General features: G+C 35.6%; 1 long non-coding RNA gene across 1 annotated transcript; it reads left to right on the top strand.

Annotated features, from left to right (window-relative positions):
• Positions 1 to 4,161: 4,161 nt before the first annotated feature.
• Positions 4,162 to 4,843, top strand: LOC128223652 (uncharacterized). Its single transcript, XR_008259316.1, has 3 exons — positions 4,162 to 4,219; positions 4,547 to 4,653; positions 4,753 to 4,843. It is a non-coding gene; the product is annotated as an uncharacterized LOC128223652 (long non-coding RNA).
• Positions 4,844 to 8,166: the final 3,323 nt, after the last annotated feature.

Genomic DNA, 8,166 nt, shown 5'->3' with positions numbered 1-8,166 from the left:
ATATTCGATCGAACGTTTGGTATTCGAATGTCAAAATAGGTATTCGAATATTCGATGTTTTTGTTGAATTAATAAATTAATAAACTTTTTGCCTACAACTGTCATCTTCGTCTGTCTTGTTTTTACAACGATGGACCCCTAATGCCATAGGTGTGAACTTGATGACACTATACACGCGTCATATCGGATATATCGCCGGGAACTATAAACAGTCCCCGTAATTTTGCATATACTGGCTGATAGACAAGTGACATAAAACACATTCCAATTATTTTGGGTACATTTAAATGACCATGCCAATTAAGAGTTTAAGAGATCGGCCTTTATACCAATGTTTTGTCTTCATTGCTTATCAAGCTTGGCGATATTGCTCAAATCGCCTTGATGATATGAAGGACATGTGCTTTAAACTGTTTCCATGTTTTCAATATAACGCTCTTGCGTACAAAAATTAACTGTATGGTTTAACGTTTAAGGATATATGTCCTGTATTGTTGTACAATACCTAAGGCAAAAGCGACGTTAAGTCATGGTGTCGTTTTCTATAAATATATTTCGTAAATATCAATCCCAGAACGAGGCTGCAAGTCCCACGTTGGCACATATCGTCATTTAACCGGGACAAACGCAATTCCCTGATCTTATATTGCATTGTTTACAAAAATGAACGCAGAGGTTTTTGTTTTTTTCAAAGATATATCGCTTTTTCTTGGGATATATTTTGAAAATGGGGAAATTCAGAGGCTAATTTGTGGAACAATAATGGTCCGTCGCGTGTACCGAATACGACCAGAAAGGGTAACAGGGGCCCCACTATTACGTTAGTGAATAATAATAGTTTACTACAATTCTTAAAGGTTCATTTTGGTGTTCGAATATTCGAATATTCGATCGAAAGAATTACCGAATATTCGAATATCACTTTTGCCATTCGTTTGCATCCCTAATATGGACAAACAAGAACTCCACACGACCACTTTTTAAACAGTGTATTATGTGAAAAGAAAAGGAAAAATGTTTTTTTATTTAATACCAATTAAATTCCATGCGCCAATCATATCACAAGATATGTTACTGCATATTCCATTCCATATTAATTTTTGAATCAAATGTTTCTTGATTGATTTGAACCATCCAATACCAAAATAATATTATTAATGCATCAGTCAATTGTAACCAGGCCCCCCCCCCCCCCCAAGAAATGGTCCTTACCGGGGTTAGGGTTAGCAGTTTGTCCCCACAGGGCTGGGGTTAAACCCGGGATTTGCAGGACCGAGAGTCAAAGTCACCGGTATTCTGGACCCAAAGGGGGGGGGGGGGGGTCGTGGTTAAAGAAAACATAAAAACAAAAGCTTCCATTGTTCAGTTTACCTCAATTGTAGGAGCCAAGTTTGTGAATGACAAGAAGGGATTTGTGGCAGTTCTGCAGCTTTCATTGAAGAAGGAGTTTTACCCATGTGTCTATATTCATCTTGGCTCCAATGATGTTCAAGCCAGAGAGGATGTGTTTTATAGGTACACATTAAATATGTTTGATTCTATTACGTACGAAGCAGTCTTTTCAATAAGCTTCGTCAAGGTACCAGTTTTTAAAAACTTCCTTTGGCGTACTCTATTTCTATGACACACATTTTGTCTACTAAGTAACAAAACAATTTATGAAATTTTATTTAATCTCCTTTTCCTCAAGTTTTAATGTTATGAATTATGCCTGATTCAAGAAAGTTATGACAAAGTGTTATTACGACTTTATAATGCTTTATTTGAAGAAGTCACTACTTGTTTGCCTTGGCTTTATTAATAGTCTAATAATGTATGTTTATTTCAAAGGAGAGTCACTGAGGTATGTGATAGTATCCACGAGACGAGTCCGGAAACTGAGATTGTTTTATGTTCTATTCTGCCACGAAAAAAGAATGACAGACGAGTATCTTCAACATTAGCGAGAGTCTTCAACAGATGGATCCAGAATGCTAACACCATGCTAATGGACATTTCAGAGGCCATCCCATACATCAGATTCCTTGGATATGGAGCTCAGGTATAAATCAACAAAATAAGTTTATGCAATACAGAAATAAAAGTTGTAGATATTTAGCAAATTTAAGATGATCCTTATTTATATAGACAGGTAGAAATATGTAACTGTAATGCATTTTTATGCCTTTGTGGATATGGGTTGTCATAATGATATTGTTTATTTCATTGGTATACATATATCATTATTATAAGTCACGTGACCTGCCCATGTTAATTTCTCATATTCCCATCATGGGCAATTTCGTACTGTCACACACTGACAGTATCGTTTTGACCGGTTGACATGATACTGTCACATAGCACGCACGTCTTAAAATAGGCATTTTTTGGTTTCCCAAGTCTGAGGTGGTAAGCGCTTATTAAAATGTATTGTGAATCTGGTTACAACCGGTGTTTGCCTTATTTCTAAACAACATTTGCAACAAAATGACAGCTAAAGTAAACAAACAATAATTACAGAATAAATTGATTAAACTTGAAAGTTGTGTTATGGTAAAAATCTTATATATCATGTATATAAATGTAACTGTGTTCGGTATAATAAAATAAATATTGCATGGCTTCCAGTGTGACAGTACATATTGTCAACATTCGGGTAAATACTGTTACCCTCGGCTTCTCCTCGGGTAACAGTATTTCCCTCATGTTAACAATATGTACTGTCACACTGGAAGGCATGCAATATTTATATAATATTCACCAACTTTTTCAAAAACAGTATGAGCAATATCATTATTTTTGTTTCTGTATCTCGGTTAACAAGATAGTATATTGAAGATAGCAAAGATGAAGACTTAATATTCCAATGATTGAAAAGTTTGTTAAACCATGCATTCTGTTTTTATATACAATTAAGGAATGTGCTGATGTGTTGGGTCGTGATGGACTTCATCTGAGTCGTGTTGGTGGTAGACATTGTAGTCAGGTGATTGAGGAGGATGTGTATTCCTGGAGTGAAATAGCCTATCAGCAGGATGTACATTGGAATGAAGACATAGCCAACCACATTCAGCAGAGATTGATGCATCAAGCTTTGACCAGTGGTATTTGTTTCAAATATATTTTAATTCAGCTGAGTTAATTAGTTTTTTGCCTGTGTAAAATATCCGAATATTGTCATTACCTCAGTGTTGTTTAAGGGTATAAGATGAACATGTCGTGTTGATGAATTAACATGAAATATTTTACAATGATAAGAATTATATTAAATGTTGGCATTGTTCGATACTGTCTCACTTAATTGCTTGTTGTATGATGCAAGGTTAAGTATGACTCTTGTTCGGTTTGTAATATGTTAGTCAGTTAAAAGAAGGATGTCCATTTAATTATAGTTCATATGGTGTTCCTAACTCCCTACGTCTGAGATATTAAAAACAATATTTTCCTGGTGCCTTATTTTTAGCTCTGACTATTTTCAAAGCCTGGCAGCTGCTGTTGAACCAGTCAGTGACCAGAATGTCCAGGCCAGCAAGCAGCCTCTGTACTCGGAAATAGTCCGTTTGGTAAATACAACACTTGCTCTAAATGGATGGCATTTGCTAGATGAATAGTTATAATTTATCAAAAGCATTGAATTCTCTGATAAGATGCTTGTGTTGGTTGGTAAATATAGGATGTTCATTCATAAGTTATCATTTACAGGTAATTCAAACAATTATGAACCTTTTCTAATTTGATATTCGTAACATTTGGTCAGTCATCAAGTTAGTCTTTCGGATGAACAAGCCCGAATTCATGTATAAGTGCTTGGCATTTGATTTTTTTAACAAGCCCTGCAGTATAAAACCCAGAAATTGAGGAAGCCAAAACACATTTTACCAGTGCAGGGATGGGGCTTGTGCTAATATATATTTTATCTATTTTGTGTCGAAAGTAAATTAACACTTATTTACTAAGGCAAAAGTGGTCAATGTCAAGTGTTTTAACCTTAGCATGGAAGAATCAAATATGTTGTGTGTTTTTTTGCCTTAATTCCTATTTTGTATCACTGTTCTTTTTATTTTGAAAATGCCTCTATTCAGAGGAGATAACAAAGGTTATTCTTAATTATAGTGACTTCATAAAACAGATGAACTGAACTTAATATTATGACCGCAAAAGGAACATTTGTTTTATTCTTATTCCAGATGTTACCTCAGTGCAGCATAATGTGAAGTTACCAAGGCGCAATGTATTGAAGGTCTCTGTTATGTTTGTTTTGTACTTAAAATATATATTATAACATAATTATTTAATAAATATAGGTAATAGTGCAAAAAAAACTTATGTCAATCTGAGATTCCTGTGCTGATGTTCTTTTTGAAAGCCTGTTAAGCTGTTTCAGATGGGCAATGCAACAATTTTAATAAAATTTAATGAGCATTAACATAACTAAACTTAAATACATTCATTGATGAAAACATTTAAAGCATGAACCTGAAACATTTCCATATTTTGCTATATTTTTATATATCCTGATTGACTTATACCCAGAAGGTAGCAAACGTTTTTTGTCATTAATATTTAGGTTGATGAATGTGCTAGATCAGCCAGACCATGTAACCACAGATCAAACAAACATCGAAGGGCAAGGCGAAGAAAATTTACGCAACACAGACAGCTGAAAGTTCAAAGGTAAATGAAATATATTGCTGATGTTAAAGCTTCTGTTTAATTTACTTGTCAAATCAATTAATTGATGTTACAATTATGTTTCCACATGTATATTTGTAGATCTGAGCAGTATAAAGATCACGTTGAAATTCCGTTGACATCTGATGTAACGGTAAAGGTGAAGGCAGACAATGTACATAGCATCTGGATGGTAAGTTACAATATTCCTGTAGTGTAGACCCCTTAGTTCCTTCACGGGCTAGGTGTGAAGCACTGATACACAGGGTGCAACTTACCTAGACTAAACCAGTACTGAATACACCACTTTTTCAAGCACTACACTGCCAGGCACCAGACAAGGGAGCTACATGTACTTGTACCAACTTTTAAAGTATTTCAGTAAGAAGTGGCTTGGGAGTTTGAACCCTGACCTCCAACTCCTTAGGCGGACAACTTTACAACTGGGCATCGGAGACAGTTATAGATATCTACCGGCAGTATTTATTTACTGTGACAATTCACAAACATGTCTTTTTCATTTCTTAACTCCTGTGTACATGGTTGTAAACATCAGTTTTTTGGAGCATTTTAAATGTTTGACAACTATTTCCTCATGATAAATTGTTTTATTTTGTCCCATTACATGACAAGCAACCACATTATGTGGCTCTTACTTCTAAATAGAAGATTCTGATGTTGGTGATGAAATTCACATACCGTGACGTCAACTTTCATATAACCTGTTCTAATAGCCCCACAATAACTTACTGAGATGAAAAGAATTCAAACAGGAGTTATAGAAGGGCAGCTTAAAGAATAATTATGACATTACTGGTTGACCATACGTGGTATATTTCCAAACAGGGCACAAATACTGATCACCTACTAATTGTGACCAGCCCCCCCCCCCCCCCCAAGGTCTGACTTTCGGTCCAGCCAACCCCGGGTAAAATCCCCGCCCTGCGGGGACAAACTGATGTTTAAACCCCGGCCAAATGCCCCCGCACCCCAGAGACTCTAAATAACGCCCAATCTCGGCTTAATATGGCCCTATGACAAAACCACCACGGTCACCTGGCCCTGCGGGGTCACCTGGAAAGTAAAAACACGGCCCTTTTCCCCGGTATACCCCCAGACCTGGGGGAACCGTGGTTACAATTGACTGGTGCATTATTTGATGAATACAGGGCTTGCCTTGGTCATTAATTTCATCTTGTTTGTTGAGTACTTTTTAAAATAAAAATGCCATTTAATGTAAATACGCTTAAAAATCATAATGTTACGCACACGCGGGAATGACCTCAGAAGATTCATGTGCATTTTTGAGGTTTTGTGGTTATGTTAACTTCAAGATATTTATAAATATAAATAATCTTAACATTTGAATTGCAATTGTTCCAAAAAACATTTGAAACAATAAATAACTTGAGTGAGGCTTATGCACCAGTCAATTGTAACCATAAAGGAACGATTTTTTTACATAAAAAATATTAGGACGGGAATCTGTTGTCACATTAACCAAAGATGTTTCATACGAAATTTTAACTTACAACAAAAAAGATAAGTGTGAAAAAAACACTTTAAAAGTGTACGGATTTGCATCCTTAGCCTATATGTAGTCAAAGTAAAAACATAAAAAGAACTAACAAATGAAAAACATCAATTATTATTTTGGAATTGGATCGATGCCATTTTCACCGTTGGCTACGACGCTAAACTCAATTGAACAAAGTATTTAAATTACACACATTTAACACCACTTATCTTCTCATGATTTCATACAAACATGCAACCAAGTATGCGTAAGTCTCGTTACCGGCAACACATTTCCTTCTTCTAGGCAGCCATTTTTGTTACAGTCAGCATCACGGTAGTGTAGCACCGCGCAGGCCCACACCACGTGACTATTTTAATATTCCATATATGGTAAAAACCGAAAAACTTACCACAGCCTAGTGACATTAAATTTTAATGTATTTAAGGAGCATATGTTTGATACATTTTACCGAAATGTGGACTCCTTTAACAAGAATGTATGTTCAGTTTATATCTGCATTAAATGACCATGACTACAGTTTCCTTTTTCGATGGTACGTTATTAGCTAGCGTTATTTTATACGGCGCCAGTCACCAAGGGCAATAAAAACGTGAACTATTTTTATATTTTTCAACTATTTCCATCTATTAAACTAAGTCTTAAGCCTCATATCGCCATTGATTCCATTCATGTCGCCGTTATAAGTCCATATATCGCCGTTGTTTACACTCCTATCACCGTTGTTATTCATTCCATCGCCTATTTAACCCCTTCCAATATCATTGATTCTCCCCCTTACGCCGTTATAAGCCCTCATTTCGCCGTTGTTTGCACTCCTGTCGCCGTTGTTATTCATTCCATCGCCTATTTAACCCCTTCCAAAACCGTAAACGGTGATTTAATTTCATCCGCCGTAATTAGCCCTCTCATCGCTGTTGTGTTCATTCCGGTCGCTACTATTCCCTCTGATGTCGTTGTTAACTCCCCTGGTTTCAACTCGCTGTTTTTGTCCACATCAACGTTCTTTAAACTCATCATAATAGTTTTGTACATTTTCTTCGATCAGAGCGTATGGCTTGGATATATTTGACACGTTATTATTGATAAACCTTATTAGCTTTCGACCCTTTTCCCTCGCCGCGAGTAGTTTAAATTTACGATGTCGGACTACATGCTAATAGTGCGTTGACAATGAGACCAAAACAGCAAATGTGCTCTTGCAAATTCAAAAATCCTTCTAAAAAAGCTCAGATAGAAGCATTCATTCTTATTAAAGAAAAACACAATTAAGATAATAATAGTTCAAACGTTTTAAAGGAAAACTACCCTTGTGACCCAAGCTTTGTGACGGTCGTGAGACAAAAAAACAACACTTAATAAAATGTTGTTTCTTTCTTCGATCTCTGACGTCGATTAATACAGCTTTTAATAGCTATTTCAATATGGCATGTTAATAACAAAATTTTATTGACTAAAGAGAGTAAAAAAGTGTACTTATGATAACGAGTCCTTGAAATATCAGAGAAAATGGCTGTGACTTTGACGACGTTTAAAGCAACAAAACACGCCGAATTCAATGCTTATTCACGTTGTAAATATTTTCAAGCAATGTTTAAGGACATTGCTATGTAGCATTTTATGCGACTAAGAACATTGCTCGTGGAATTAAGGCTGATGACCTTGACCTTAGACTTCCTTTTTTGTAATCGGGAATTTCGACCCTATATTATTAAACTTTGCACAGATGTAACTGCAATCATGCAGATAAGCCCACGACGTCAGAATAGGAAACAAACTTTGAAAACGTTATTAAAGAACAATCCAAAACAACAATTACAATTAATTTTTAAAAATATAACATTTAGACATAAGATATTCACTTTTATTCGATTTCCAATCATAAAACAACAAGGCATATTTGCTTATCAAAAAGCCATGCAAGCGATAAAGAAACAGATATGCATACATATGTGTCATCTTGAAGATTGTCCTTATAC

The sequence above is a fragment of the Mya arenaria genome, chromosome 17 (genome assembly GCF_026914265.1).
Source record: "Mya arenaria isolate MELC-2E11 chromosome 17, ASM2691426v1".
Lineage (NCBI taxonomy): Eukaryota > Metazoa > Mollusca > Bivalvia > Myida > Myidae > Mya > Mya arenaria.
Note: the sequence above shows the minus strand (reverse complement) of the source record. Positions and strands in the feature narration are given on the sequence as shown.